At 36.8% G+C, this 16,656-nt stretch overlaps 1 protein-coding gene across 1 annotated transcript in view; it reads right to left on the minus strand.

Annotated features, from left to right (window-relative positions):
• Positions 1 to 16,656, minus strand: part of XRCC4 (X-ray repair cross complementing 4) — a 397,398-nt gene that overhangs the window by 222,677 nt on the left and 158,065 nt on the right. The gene's annotated exons all lie outside the window — the stretch shown is intronic.

The following is a 16,656-nucleotide window of genomic DNA, read 5'->3' on the forward strand; positions in this document are numbered from 1 at the left end:
CGCTATGAGTCGGGGCCGACTCGACGGCACATAACAACAACAACAACCGCCTCCAAAACCCAAGGAGGGGTCGCTATGAGTCAGGTTTGACTTGATGGCAGTGAGTTTGGTTTGGTTTTTACTACTACTGTGGACTTATGTATTTGTCTTTTCAGTTCTGTTAAAGTCTGATTTATGTATTTTGGGGCTCTTTCAATGGGTGCTTAGATACTTATTATGGTTACATCCTCTTGTTCAATTGATCCTTTGATCATTATGTAATGTTCTTCCTTGTCTTTTATGGTGGTTTTTGTCTTAAAGTATTGCCATTACTGCTCTTTTTTGATTACCACTTGCTTGATAGATCTTCCTCCAGCATTTCATTTTTAGTCTGTTTTTGTCTTTTTGTCTATGCTCTTCTTTTCTTATCCATTATGCAACTCTCTGTTTCTTCAGTGGTGCATTTAATCCATTTATGTTCAGTGTAATTATCAACAAGTATGTATTTATTATTGTCATTCTATTATGTATTTTCTCATGGTGTTGCATGTTTCTTTCTTCCATATAATTTTCTGTGATGAGCTCATTTTTTAAATGAAATTTTTGAAATAATTTCCTTCAACATTATTGTTTCAATAGTTGCTAAATAGTTGTGCCATTCTACATTTTTATTCTGATGCCAAGATTCATTAATTTTCTTTGAGGTTACCTTGTGATTTATTATTTCCTTCCCAAGTTTACAACAGTCCATTCTATCTCATAATTTTGTTGACTTCCTCTCCATTTGGAAGTTGTGTTCTCACTATTCAGTCTCTCTTTTTGGTTTGTAGTTGACCTCATTTACCAATTGATGTCTCTGGTTCTCTGTTTACAGTCCTGTAATTTTTTTTTTTTTTTTTACTTTTCATACTTCTATAACTGGGTTGGTTTTGGCTTATGTTGTCATGTGTATTAATCATTGGTTGCTGTCTGCTCTTTTTGGTTCTCTGTCTGAAGGATTCCTTCTACCATCTCCTGTAAGGTTGGTTTGGTTTTAATGAATTCCCTTAATTCTATTTATTTGGAAATATCCTACTTTCACCATCATATTTTAGGGACAATTTTTGTGGGTATCCTAAGGCTCTTGACTGCCAACCAGAAGGCTGGCAGTTCAAACCCACCAGCCACCCCTTGGAAGGAAGGTTCGGCAATCTACTTCCATAGTGATACTGCCTTGGAAACCCAAGGAGGGGTTACTATGGTTGGGTCTGACTCGATGGCACATAACAACAAGAACAACAATGTAATTCTTGGTTGGCAAATTCTTTTCTTTCAGGGTTTTATTTATGTCATATCAATATCTTCTTACCTGTGAATTTCTGCTGAAAAATGAAAGCTTAGTCTTGGTTGCCTTTTGTACATATCTTTTCGTTTATCCCATGTTGCATTCAGGATTCTTTCTTGTTCTTTGGTTTTGTTGAATTTGATTAATATATGCTTGATGATTTTCTTTTGGGAACTATCTTGTTTGGGGTTTGCTGAACTTCTTCAATGGATATCTTACTGTCTTTCATTAACGAAGTTCTCTTTCAACAAATTTTCAACAGTTTTCTCTGTGGTTGTACTTGTCTCTTCCTGTCCTGGATTCCCAATCACTCATAAGTTATTCCTCATGATTTTATCCCACATGAATCTTAGGCTTTCTTCATTTTGTTTTGATCTTTTTTTCTGATATCTTAAGAGTAGTATTGAGAAATTTGTTTTCAATCTCACTCTTCTTTTTTCCATTGATTCAATTATACTCTTTGCCCATTCAATTTGTTTCCTATTTCTGAAATCTTTACATTAGTCTTCTGGATTTCTATTTGTTGTTTTTGTATGGTTTCTAGTTAGTTTGTTGTGTCATTTTGTTTTTGTATTGTTTGTCTTAAATTTTTCTAGAGTTTTGTCTATGTTTTCCCTAATTTTATCAGTGTTTTCCTTGATTTCTCTCGCAGTCAGTTGAAGGTACCTAAATATAATCCTTTTGAATTCTTTATTAGGCAGTTGCAATCCACTTCTTTGTCAGGGAGGTTGTCTGGGTCTGTATCCTGGTCCCTTGTTTTTACTACTTTATCCTGCTTCCTTGTGTGAATTGGGATGATCATTTATCTCTGAGACACAGTGAAGTCTTTGGGCTGGTATTGGCTGCCATCTATTATTGATCAGTTGGTGAGAAGCAAGTGATGGCCTTCACCCAGTGGGTGGGGCTGTAGGACATTTGGTTGTGTTTGGGTTTTGTGGGCACATCTCCCACCAGTAAGACAAAAGTCACAAAAATATAAAAACAAGATAACAAAAACCACAAACCTCATAACAAAGAGCAACAATCACAAACAAAAAAAAAAGTAATAGCAATAAATAAAAAGAATAATTAAAAAAAAAAAAAAATAACACAAGGCCAAAGAGAAAAAGAAGTCAATCACACAATATCTCTGGAGTGAAAAATAAGAGAAGACAGCAAGAAAAATGGAAATATAAAGGAAGAGATAAAAAAAAATTATCTTTCTAAAAATAAACAATTTATAGGAAGAACCAAGAAAAAAAAAAGGGGGGGAGCCATGAAAAGGGGGAATAAAAACAAAAAGCAACAAGCAGGAAGGAAAATAGAAAAAAATAAGAAGAAAGGAATAAAGGAGGAATAAAAACAAAGAAAAACAAACCTGGGGCAGGGAGCCACAGGGCACCCAGTTTCTGTTTCTGTTGTTCTAGCAGTAAGTGGGAAGCAGGATAACTGGTCTTAGTACTAGTTCCTGCCTGCCCAGGAGGGAATTGAAGACAAGGCACCTAATCTCAGAATAGTTCCTGCTGACCTAGTAGATGTCCTGGGGCAAGGTATCTGGACCTGGAAAAAGTTCTTGCCAACCCAAATGGTGGTGGGAGCAGGGCACCTGGTTTCAGAAGGAATTCTAGTGTGCTCAAAATATGGCTGAGAATAAGGCATCTGGTCTCAGAAAAAGTTTCGGGTGTCCCAAAAGGCAGCTGGACTTAGGGCCCTTCCTCCCAGAACATGCTCTTGTCATACCCAAAGCAGGATTTAGTAGAGGGCACCTGGGTCCAGCAAAAGTTCTTGCCATCCAAAAATACTGCAGGGAGCAGGACACCTGATTCGGAGCTAGTTTCTGTGTACCCAGAAGGCAAATGGGGACAGGGCACTTGATTTCAAACTAGTTCCTGCTCACCCAGACAGTGTCTGTGGGCAGGACTCTTGGACTAGAAAAAGTTTCTGCCAGTACACAAGGTGATTGGGAGCCACTTGGTTCGAGAAGGATTTTCAGTCAGCTCAAAAAGCAGCTGTGAGTAGAGCTTGTGGACCCAGAAAAAAATCCCCACTATCTCAAAAGGTAACAGAGCAGAGTTCCATTCCCAGAAAAAAAGTTCCTACCCTCCTAAAAGCCAGCTGGTTGTAGGGTTTTGGGTCTCAGAAATAATTTGTACTGGCCCAAAAGTTGGCTAGGAACAGGGCATCTAGTACTGAGACCAGTTCCCACCTGCCCAGAAGGCAACTGGTTGCAGAGCACCCAGGCTGGAACAGAATTCCTGCCAGTCCAGTAGTTGGGTGGAAGTGGGGGATGGCTCCACTTCCATTCACCAAGAGGGACTAGGATACAAAGGTAACAAGGTGACTATTACACCTTTCTACTTGTCAGCCTCCAGTGTGGCTACCTTTTCTGTCCTTGACAATCAGGGCATATTCTTAAGTTGCTGCCTGAGATCAGAATGCCACTTGCAAATATTCAAAAGGGCCACAACTTCCAACTGGGCAATCTAATTCCGTAGAGATACTGCCTTGGAAACCCAAAAGAGGGGTCACTATGAGTCAGATCCGAGTCAACAGCAGTGAGTTTGGTTTGGTTTTAGTTTATAGGTATATTTTATATACTTTAGTTTTCATTTTTCCTTGTACATTCAAATTTATTTCCTTCATAGTATATTTGGTCTTTTTAATAAATAATATGCCATTGAAATAGAGACTTTCTATAATTCTCTGTGCATTTATCTAAAAGTAATTATTGCTTTTAGTAATTATTCTGTTCCATAGTGGTATTAGTATCAAATTCTAGTGGAAAGTAAAAATTATGAAGCTAGATGATATTACGTTTTAAAATAAAATTTTAATAACATCAATTTTTTAGAAATTTGAAAATACTTTTACTTAATGTGACAAAAATCTTGCCACTTTCCTTATTAAAAACACAGATTTCACACGCTAGTTAATGTGACTTTTAATTAATATGAAATATTTGAAGATTTCTTTTCAGGATTTTTCAACTGCATATCAAACCTACCCAGGAACTCTGTCTGCTGTATTATAGTATAGCATTCCAAAATTAATTAAAATTAGATTTAGCTGCCATTAGATTCAGGATCCATTTGAATAATTTATTTAAGACTTTATCATACAAAATATTATATGCTTTCTGTACTTTCCATTACAAAGGAGATTAGGAATATAACATCATTTCTTTTTAAAATTTAATTGAGGTTTAAAGTGATAATTTTCCTTTTCACTTTTTTTTGGGGGGGTAAAACTCAAAAGGTAAACAAAACAAACAACAAAAAGAAAGCATTTGATAATTATATTGTGAGCCTCTCATAAACAAGCTGTCAGTTGTGGAAGGCCTTTGTATTCAAAGCCAGGTTCTTGTAGCTCATGTTACAAAGAATATGATTGACAGCTCAGTCACTTTGTAATTCATAAACAGTATTTTGTTTTAAAAATATAAAATGAAGGTGCCACCACTCTACTAGAATCTTTCTGTTCCTTTACCTCATGCTTATTTAGGAATGAAAATTTAAAAATAAATTGTGATTATCTAAGAAGTAACTTGTGTTCTCCTTATAAGAAAAACATGAGATTTATTGAATTATCAGCTCTTTATAATTCTGAAGAGAAAACATTTTCCTATTGTAAAAATACTCTTTCTGTATAAAGCTGCTCAAGTGCGCTTATTCAAATATAACATAATTACGACAACCCTCATATTTTAGATAGTATCACATTCTAATTCTACTTCCTTATTTGCATGTCCATAACCAAAGCAGCATAAGCCTATTTTAAGGGAAAAAATCCAGGCTGTGAACTGAGAGCTCATGTCTAATTTTCTCCTTATTATGGTGGATGATGATACCCATCTCTAACTGATATGCCAGGCCGGGAAGCTGGAAGCAGCATATTAATAATATATATGAAAATATTTGAGCTCTGTGGAACACATAGACCAATATTGTTCTTAACAATGTTATATTTTAAATAGGAATTTGTAGTTTACAAATAACTTTTATATGTAATTTTCTTTGTTATCATACTTTGTGTGTTATAAATGATAGTTGAATTGACTTAGTGTTTTTTTTTTTTTTTCCTTCCCTGCATCACCCAGCATCCCAGCATGGTACTTTGCACACAGTAGGATTTTAGCATTTGCTTATTAATTAGTGAATGAATTCTTTGCCTTGTACTTTAATATATTTGAAATGAACAAAATAAATGAAGTTTAAATTGGATTATTCTTTTTAAATCAATTTACCTACTACGTTGTTTAAATATTATTAGTAAAATGTTGACAAATTTGGACTCTTATTATCTGGCACAACATCAGAACTGCCTAAGAGTTTATTTTAGCAATCACTGCTAAACAAAGCCCAGAAGTTGTGACTTTTATTTGGCGCAATTTCCTACCTAATTTAGAAGGATAAAGGATGTTTTATAGTTGTTTTTCTCCAAGCTTTGTAACACTTATTTAAACATTGTGTTATATCCAAATTAGTCTAAAAGACTCCATTCATTCTGTCCTTTGGCAAGTGTGCCACTTACTCACTGATTCATTGACTATGATTGATTATAAACTGCCTGTGAGACCCACTTCCCTGGTTTCATCATTTGTAACAGTTTACGGGACTCACAATTCCCTCTACTATTAGACTTACAATGTGTAATAAGGTGTTTTTAATGACTTTCCCTGCAAAATGCACACCTTTCATCTGTAGGTCAGTCTGGTTTAAATCTCTATTTTGTTGGACACCATCCCAAAGAAAATATTTATCCCTCATTATTTTCTTTTTTTCCATGAAACCATATCCTATAATATTTTAAAAGCCAGAGTGCAAACCAATTGTGCCTCCATAAAATATTTTCATAAAAATAAATAGCTACGATGTTCTACATCAGCTTTTGCACCAAAACCATTTTTAAATTAATTTTCTGCATTCCTGACAAATTTTAAAATGTGGAACAAACCATCTCCTTGATAACTGTGTACTTGCCAGATTGTTAGCTTCTTAATGAAAGAGAGAATAACCCTTGCTCCCCACCACCAACATACTGCTATGTACTTAATGAGTACCCAACATTTTTTGCCAAACTGAATTGTCCTACAGCTTCCATAACAAATCTCTGAAAAGTCTAATGAATGGTGTGCTCCACAAAGGTCTAGTAAAACTGATCTCCAAAGCCAAAAATCAAGAGCAAGAGTTGGGTTGTCATGTAATTCTCAGGATTGTTGGGTAAAACTAGACATCAGAGCATTAAGACTTCCATCCGAAACGACTTGTTCAGTTTGTGGCTGAGAACTGAAAAGTAGACATTTGTCCAAACCCATCTAGATAAACTCTCATAACATACTTCCATGTGTGTGTGTTACGATGTCTTGGATTATTGCAATCAAATGTTCAAGAGCAAGGCTTTTGATTTTTATAAGTTCCCGGTCAGAAAGAATAACATGAAAGTGAACTAACATTGCTTATATACTATTTCTGTGGGATACCAGGCTAGATGCTTTACATAATTTATAACATTTCATCTTGACCACAATCAATATTAGGCCTGGTGCTCTCATTTCAATAGAGGTTAAGTAATTTGCCCAAGGTTATAGATCTAGTAAGAAAAATAGCCAAAATTTAATTCACTGTGGCTGACAACAATACCCATGATATTTAACTATTCATTCTTTTGACTCTTTTATCTTCAATTAATAACTAAATTTTGTCTTAAAAAATTTAAACTACTTTACATAGGTGAACTAACAAGATTTAATGTAACGAATATTAAACCCAAAATGCTAAACTGTCATTTATCATACTAGAAAGTAAACAGTTATTGAGCCATCATTCAAAATTCCACCCAAGCATAGAAAGGATCTTTCTTTAAAGAAAGGTTTTTTTTTCAGTTTATTAGTCTGCAGTCAATGTCAATATAAATATTACTTATTTCTCCAACTTTGACTTGGGTAGCAATGTGTTCCTGTGTCTATCTGTGCAATAAAGAAAGGGAATTACCCAACTGATTCTGTACTTCTCTGTAAGTGAATCCAGAGAGAGAATGAGAGCCTCCTTTACTCTTCCTCCTTCTTAGGTATTTCTAGAGGAAGTTGCTGTTGTTAATCCACTGTGTCATTCTTAAAGGGTCAATGTACTATAATGTGAGTTGATCCTTTGTTTATTATTTCATTAGGGAGAACACATTCTTCACCAGAGAAGATAGATCTCTTTTGGATTCACAGATTATCCAGAAACTTCCCACTTCCCATTGTCATTGTGGTGGTTGTTGTCGTTAGGTGCCATTGAGTCAACTTGGACTCACAGCAATCCTATGTACAACAGAACGAAACATCACCTGGTCCTGTGGCACCCTAACAATACTGATTATACCTGAGCCCTTCCTTCCAGCCACTGTTTTAATCCATCTCATTGAGAGCCTTCCCCTTTTCTCACTGACCCTCCACTTTACCAAGCATGACATTCTTCTGCAAGGAACGGTACCTTCTGACAACATGACCAAAGTAAGTGAGATGAAGTCTAGTCATTCTTGCTTTCAAGAAGCATTCTGACTGCATTTCTTCCACAACAGAATTGTTAGTTCTGGCAGTCCATGGTACTTTCAGTATTTTTTGCTAACATCACAATTGAAAAGCATCAACTTTTTTTCGGTCTTTGTTATTCATTGTCCAGCTCTCACATGCATATGAGGTGCAATGAAAATACCATGGCTTGGGTTGTTGTTGTTGTTAGTGCCATTGAGTCGTCTCTGACTCATAGCCACCCCTCCTTGGGTTTCCGAGGCAGTATCACTACAGAAGTAGATTGCCCAATCTTCCTTCTGAGGAGTGGCTGGTGGGTTTGAACCGCCAACCTTCTGGTTAGCAATCAAGTGCCTTAGGCACCATGCCACCAGAGCTCCAATGGCTTGGGTTAGGTGCACCATAGTCTTCAAAGAGATATCTTTGCTCTTTAGCACTTTGAAGGGGTCTTTTGCAGCATATTTGCCCAGTACAATACGTGGTCTGATGTCTTGACTGCTGCTTCCACTGGTATTGATTGTGGAATCAAGCAATATGAAATCTTTGACAACTTCAAACTTTCCTCCACTTATCATGATGCTGCTTATTGGTTCAGTTTTGAAGATTTTTTTTTCTTTATGTTGAGGTGTAATCCATACTGCAGACTGTAGTCTTTAATCTTCATGAGTAAGGGCTTCAAGTTCTATTCACTTTCAGCAAGCAAGATTATATCATCTGCATATCACAGGTTGTTAATGAGTCTTCCTCCAATCCTAACGCTGTGTTCTTCTTCATACAGTTCAGCTGCTCAGCATACAGATTGAGTAAGTATGGCTATTAAAATTGTTGTTGTTAGATGCCGTCAAAGAAGTATCAACTCATATGGTTTCAAAAGCTTGCAAGCAGCCATCTAAGATGCAACCTATGTAACTGGGAGCTCTGGTGGCATAGTGCCTAAGGCATCTGACTGCTATGTATCAAGGTAGACAGACTAAATGATCAGATATGTCTAGGCAAAAGGGAATATACCCATGACTGTATATAATTTTGGCAGATGATATTTCTACATACATATTTGTATGTACTATGAGGAAGTGCATATAGATAACAGAGCTAACAGGGTCAAAGTTATGATAACTTCTTAGCCACAGCCAAACACTCTCAGTGAGTGAGTCACAGGGCCCACGCACGGGCTCAGGACCATGGTCGCAGAGGACATCAAGTTCAATTGGCATAACATACTACATAAAAATGATGTTCTAAATTCTTCTTTGGTGCATAGCAACTGGGGTCTTAAAAGCTCGCAAGCAGCCATCTAAGATGTAACAATTGGTCTCTTCTCATCTGGAACAAAGAAAAATGAAGAAAACAATAGACTCAGGGAAACAATTAGGCCAAGGGACTAACAGACTACATGTCCCAGACCATTAGACGGTAACTGGCTACCATTGTCCACCACTTGGAAAGGAATGAAAATAGGAGATTTTGGATAAAGTGGGAGAAAAATATGGAACAAACTTCAAAATCAGAAAAATGACCAAGCTTACTGGTCTAATAGAAAGTGATGAAACCCCCAAGACTATGGCCCCTAGTCACCTTTCAGGCCTGAACTGAACTCATTCCCATGGCTTTCAGCCGAACAATAGACAGGCATAGAAGGTGAACATTTACACTAGATAGGTACACTCCTTAGAACAATCAACCATGGGAGACCTGAAAGGCAGTATTTTCACAGGGACATGGCTCAGAGGTCAGAAATGCATAGGAAAGGATACAGCGAAAGAGTAACCACAAGGAGGAAGTGGGAAGAGAGATGTTATATTATGGGGATTGCAATCAATGTCATGAAGTGAAGTGTTGTATGGAAAATGAATTGGCTTTGTAAACTTTCACTCAAATTACAGTAAAATAATAATAATAAACTCATCTAGTTAAATTTCCTTTGGTTAATTCTCAATTTTCATCACTTTTTTTTCTCAAATAAAAACCATTGGAAATGCATTTAAAATATGGCAGAAAGCATGCTCTTCAAAACTCATCATTAGTCTTTTGAGTTAACAGTACTAGAAAGCATCTCCAATCTACATCACTGGTCCAGCAGTTTTAATATCCTTGGGTCACCAAGGTGATATACTTAAGGCCATGGTAAGGTTCACTTGCATAATTTTAGAAAATGCTTCTTGTAGACAATACAGTAACTAACATCATAATTCCAAGGAAGATCATGACAAATGTCAAGGCCAGAGATCCAAGTACCAGCTCACAAAAATAAACTTTCAATAGATACTTACCCATATTGTAACACTTTTCCTAGTTGCCTTCCAATACCATAATGAAAAGCAGTGAAGCATTATATCAAAATGTAGAAAGAACTATCATGAACTATAGTATTTAAATTCTGGAGATTTCTGTTCATTTTAATAAAACTTTATGGGATTTAGTCATGCTAATTTACATTTTACATTTAGTTATGCTAATTTACATTGGACAAATCTTCAAATTAAGCTGATCCTTGTTTCTCTGCACAAAGGTAACTATAAATATTAAGTTGAACCATGTGAAATAACCAATATCTGGTTGTTATTGTTACATATAGAACCAATATTACAAATATATCAAAACCAAACTGACTGCCATCCAGTCAGCTATGATTCACAGTGATCCCACAAGACTGAGTAGAAGTGCCTCATATGGTATTACATGTCACTCAACAAAGGAGGCTGCAGGACAACAAGCTGTCTCATATACTGCTTGTGAAAGTATGAATTACAAAAGATTTTGGAAAGTTTTCTGAGAATTCTATTAAAATTAATATTTGTCGTTTTTGGTTGTTGTTGAGTTGATTCTGACTCATGACGACCGTGTGTTGGGAATCAATCCTACACTTAAAAACACTGATATATAATGATTAGTTATATACTAATGTTTATTACAGCAAAGAAAATAACAACAAAAGAACTCTGGAAACAATCTGAGTTTCCATTAACTTGGGAGTAGTGAATAAATTGTAAAATATTTACAGTAACAAAAAAGGAGACTGTATAATGTTTAAGATAAAAGAAAAAAATAGGATATCATAAAGAGCCTAATGAAAATGTGGGTACAACTGGAGAGGTAAGTTAATGGCCAGTAAAATTCACCTCATTTCTGAACTTCATGGCATTTTACTTATTATAATGAAGAAAGCTTGCCACCAAAGCTGATGTGTTACAAATGGGTGAAAAATTAAAAAGCTAAAAAGTTTTAAAATGAACAACAACAAAATAAAAAGTTAATCTTTTAAAAGCAGTGTTGTGCAACTTAGATCCTCACTGTGAATGGATAATATCCATTAATCACTGGTCAGCTTAAAAAAAAAAAAAAAAACTAGATGTGGACACAAATTTTTCAGCAACGTAGCACTTACGAACTTACAATAACAACTAAAAAATATTTATTACTTTTCAAGTGTTGGTTGAGTCTACTTCTTTAAAACCATTATGTAACTCAGAGCTTACTTCAGAAAGAAATGTTAGAGGCACAAAAATGCATGGTTTTGCTTTCAAGTAATTATATAATCTAAATGACATATATAAAAATAGTATCACAATTAGCAAATTCTATATGAAATCAAAGTTTAATTATTCTATAACATATATTCAAAATTTTGGAGCAACAGACGTTGTTGTTAAGTGACACTGAGTCATCTCTGACTCAGCAACCCTATGCACAGCTGAATGAAACACTATGTGGTCCTGAGCCAGCTCCATGATTCTTGCTACACTTGAGTCCATCACTGTCACCACTGTGTCAATCCACCTCATTGAGGGCCTTCCCTTCTTTCATTGACCCTCCACCTTACCAAGCATGACATCCTTCTCCAGGGAATGGTCCCTTTTGACAACATGACCAAAGTATGTGACACAGAGTCTGGCCATTCTCCCCTCCAAGGAGTATTTTGGCTGCATTTCCTCCAGGACAGACCTGTTAGTTCTTCTAGCAGTCCATGGTACTTTCAGCATTCTTTGCCAATACCACAGCTCAAAAGCATCAACTCTTTTTCGGTCTTCTTTATTCATTGTCCAGCTCTCACATGCATATGAGGCAACTGAAAATATCATGGCTTGTGTCAGGTGCACCTTACTACTCAAGGAGACATCTTTGCTCTTCAGCACTTGAAAGAGGTCCTTTGCAGCTGATTTGCCTAGTGCTATACATCCTCTGATGTCCTGAGTGCTGCTTCCATTGGCGTCTATTATAGAACTAAGGAATGTAAAATCTTTAACAATTTCAATTTTTTCTCCATTTATCATAATGCTGCTTACATGTCCACTTGTGAGGATTTTTGTTTTCTTTATATTGAGGTGTAATCCATACTGGGGACTGTAGTCTTCAATCTTTATCAGTAAATACTTCAAGTCCTCCTCACTTTCAGCAAGCAAAGTTGTTGTCGGCATACTGCAGGTTGTTAATGAGCCTTCCTCCAATCCTGATGCCACATTCTTCATATAGTCCAGCTTCTCAGATTATTTGCTCAGCATACAGATTGAATAAGTATGGTGAAAGGATACAACTCTGACACACTCTCTCTTTGATTTTAAACCATGCAGTGTCCCCTTTTTCTGTCTGAACGACAGCCTCCTGGTCTATGTACAGATTCCTCATGAGGACAATTAAGTGCTTGGGAATTCCCATTCTTCTCAATGTTATCCACAATTTGTTATGATCCACACAATCAAATGCTTTTTCATAGTCCATAAAACACAAGTAAACATCTTTCTGGTATTCTGTATCTTGAGCCAAGATCCATCTGACATCAGCAATGATGTCCCTTGTTCCACATTCTCTTCTGAATCCTGCTTGCACCTCTGGAAGTTCTCTGTCAATAGATTCCTGCAACCATTTTTGAATTATCTTCAGTAACATTTTACTTGCATGAAGTATTAATGATATTGTTCGATAATTTCCACATTCTGTGGAATCACCTTTCTTTGGAATGGGAATAAATACGGATCTCTTCCAGTCAGTTGGCCAGGTAGCTATCTTCCAAATCTCTTAGCATTACAGGCTGAGTGCCTCCAGTGGGGCATCTGTTTGTTGATACATCTCAGTGGTTATTCCATCAATTCCTGGAGGCTTGTTCCTCACCAATTCCCTCAGCACAGCAGATGGATCAGCAGACGTACTTCATTATAACAACTGGTGTGTATTATTTCAGTCATCACAGAACTAAGGATAATCAAGTTTTTTAATAAGTAAGGAGTTCTGTGGCATTGTGCTTAAGGCATTTGACTGCTAACCAAAGGATGGCAGTTCAAACCCACCAGCTGCTCTGTGGAAGAAAGATGAGGTAATCTACTTCCTCAAAGATGTACCACATTGGAAACCCAATGGGGGTCACTATGTGTCAGAATCAACTTGATCGCAATGAGCGAGTGTGAGTGACTTTCTTTCCTAGGAAATTTCTTGATCAATCAATGAAGCATGAAGGGTTTCCCACATTGGCATGCAAAACAGCAGATAATTCATTTTGCTTTCCTCCATATCAAGCCAACAATTATCACAAATCCCTCTTCCTTCTCTATTAGAGTAATACATTTTGTTCACACTCCACAGATAAGTCTCAGTGATGATTCTTGACAAGTCTATGCCAGTCATGGAATCCACTTAGAAAGCTACCGCAATGAACTGGGATAGTAGTTAAGGAGGTCCTGAACTACGACAGTGGCTTAAATAAGAAGAGGTGATATAGAAACTGTGAAGGAAAGAACTGATGAGCTAGCATGATCAAATGATCAAATGCCTGAAACATAGAGACAGAAGGGGAAAGGAAAAAATAGACAAAGCAGGAGAAAGGAAAGCAGAGAAGGGTTAGCAATTTCAAGATTGGATAACAGAGTAAAATGTCATCAGACTGGAAATCAATTACACGTACCGATGTGGTGATCAGAATTGTTGCTGTTGTTGTTAGGTGTTGCCGAGTCATCTCTGACTCACAGAGACACTATGCACAGCAGAATGAAACACCCCACAGTCCCGCACCAGCTCCGCAATTCTTGCTATACTCTAACCCATTGCCTCAGCCACTATGTCAATCCATCTCATTGAGGGTCTTTCCCTCTTCTGTTGACCGTCCACCTTACCAAGCATGACATCCTTCTCCAGGGAATGTTGCTTTTTGACAATATGACCAAAGTAGGTGAGACAAAGTCTGGCCATTCTTGCTTCCAAGGACCATTCCGGCTGCACTTTCTCCAGGACAGATCTGTTAGTTCTTTTAGAAGTCCATGGTACTTTCAGCATTCTTTGCAGCACCACAACTTCAAGGCATAAATTCTTCTTTGGCCTTCCTTATTCATTGTCAAGCTTTCACATACATATGAGGTGATTGAAAATATCATGGCTTGAGTCAGGTACACCTTAGTCCTCAAGGAGACACCTTTGTTCCTCAGCAGTTGAAAGAGGTCCTTTGCAGCTGACTTACCCAGTGCTATATGTTGTCTGATATCCTGATTGTGGCTTCTATTGGTATTGACTGTAGAACCAAGCAGTGTGAGCTCTTTGAAAACATCAATCTTTTCTCCATATACTGTGATGCTGCTTCTGGGTCCAGTTCTGAGAATTTTTGTTTTCTTTATATTGAGTTGTAATCCATACTGCAGACAGCAGTCTTCAATCTTCATCACTAAGTGCTTCAAGTCATCCTCACTTTCAGCAAGCAAAGTTGTGTTGTTAGTGTATCACAGGTTGTTAATAAGCCTTCCTTCAATCCTGATGCCATGTTCTTCTTCATATAATCCAGCTTCTTGGGTTATTTGCTCAGCGTATAGATTGAATGAGTATGGAGAAAGGATACAACCCTGACACACTCCCTTGATTTTAAACCATGGAGTGTCCCCTCGTTCTGTTCGAATGACAGCCTCCTGGTCTATGTACAGGTTCCTCATGAGTACAATTAAGTGTTGTGGAATTCCCATTCTTCTCAATGTTATCCACAATTTGTTATGTTCCACACAATCAAATGCTTTTGCATAGTCAATAAAACACAAGTAAACCTCTTTGTGGTATTCTTTGCTTTGGCCAAGATCCGGCTGACATCAGCAATAATATCCCTTGTTCCACATCCTCCTATGAATCCTGCTTGCACCTCTGGAAGTGCTCTGTCAATATACTGCTGCAACCATTTTTTAATTATCTTCAGTAAGATTTTACTTGCGTGCGTATCGATATTGTTCTACAATTTCCACATTCTGTGGGGTCACCTCTCTTTGGAATGGGTACAAACATGGATCTCTTCTAGTCAGTTGGCCAGGTAGTTCTCTTCTCTTACAGGCTGAGTGCCTCCAGTGGGGCATCTGTTTGTTGATACATCTCAATGGTTATTCCATCAATTCCTGGAGGCTTGTTCTTCGCAAATTCCTTCAGTGCAGCTTCAACTGCTTCCTTTAATACCATTGGTTCTTGATCATATGCCACCTCCTGAAATGCATGAAGATCAACCACTTCTTTTTGGTACAGTGACTCTGTGTATTCCTTCCATCTTCTTTGGATGCTTCTTGCATCATTCAATATTTTGCCCTTACAATCATTAAATATTGCAACTCAAGGCTAAATTTTTCAGAATTAGAAATATTTTGTCCATATTTTCCCTGCACAGCAATTAGGAAACAAAAAACTTCTGTCTAAACAACTTGCAATCATTAAATTGCCCAAAACAAAGTTTAAAAAAAAAAAAAAAAAATTAAAATGTGCAATTCCTGCCCTCTCAAAATTATTTAAGTGAAAAAACAATGGCATCATTAAAAGTTACGTAGTTCTGTAGCTCTACTTAGAACACTGTCATGGAAATGTTGAATGAGACATGTAAAAGAAGCAGATGAGTTTTTTAATGTTGTTGCTATTATTTTTGCATTTTGATTTTGGTTTGAGCCTGATTCATGGAAGACTGAAAATTAGAGCTTTTAAAAATTCACAAAAATACAATAATAGATTACTAACATATCCTCTTTGACGCTCAGTCAAAGGCTGTAGAATCTTTGATATATAGACAAAAATGACCAATTATAGAAGGAAATATGAGAAACAGAGACAATAGAAATGTTACTGGAGATTCCACAGACTGAAAAGGAACTGTGATAAATAGAAGATAACAGAATAGTGTTGTTGTTGTTGTTGTTGTTATTTGCCCTCCAGCAGAGTGGACTGAAAGGGACCCCTCCTTGGGTTTCCCAGGCAGTATCACTAGGGAAGTAGATTGTCCAACCTTCCTTCAGAGAAGAGGCTGATGGGTTTGAATCACCAGCCTTCTGGTTAGAGTCAAGTGCCTTAGGGTCTATGCTACCAGAGCTAGAGCATAGTAAAAAAAAAAATCTAGAACTGAAAAATTAATACTCAGAATTAAATAGTTTTAACATGAAACTGGACACAACAAAAGGGAATTTTAATAAACAAATAAGACAGCAGAAAATATTTACGCTGAAGTACAGAAGGGGAGACAAGAAAGGATAAGTAGGATAAATATCTGAAAACATTCTGGTCAATAATTTTTTAAAACTGACAAAAGCTATCAAGCCACAGCTTCATGAAGCTCAATGAAGACAAAGAAAGGGTAAACACAAAGAAAACCACACTTAGTACATTGATTAATATATATATACATACACACATATATATATATATGGCCAATGGAATACTACGTAATAGTAACGAATAATATAGAGTCTGCAAAACACCTCATAACATGGATGAACTTGGAGGATATTATGCTGAGTGAAATAAGACAATCACAGAAGGACAAATATAGTATTAGTTCATTATTGTAAAAAGTCAAGGAAAGGTTTATATATGGAAGGAAACTTTCTTTGTTGGTTACCTGGGGTGGGAGGGGAAGGGGAGGGAACACTGC

This window comes from Orycteropus afer, unplaced genomic scaffold, assembly GCF_000298275.1.
Source record: "Orycteropus afer afer isolate SDZICR_OR568_19922 unplaced genomic scaffold, OryAfe1.0 scaffold00276, whole genome shotgun sequence".
NCBI classification, from domain to species: Eukaryota; Metazoa; Chordata; class Mammalia; order Tubulidentata; family Orycteropodidae; genus Orycteropus; species Orycteropus afer.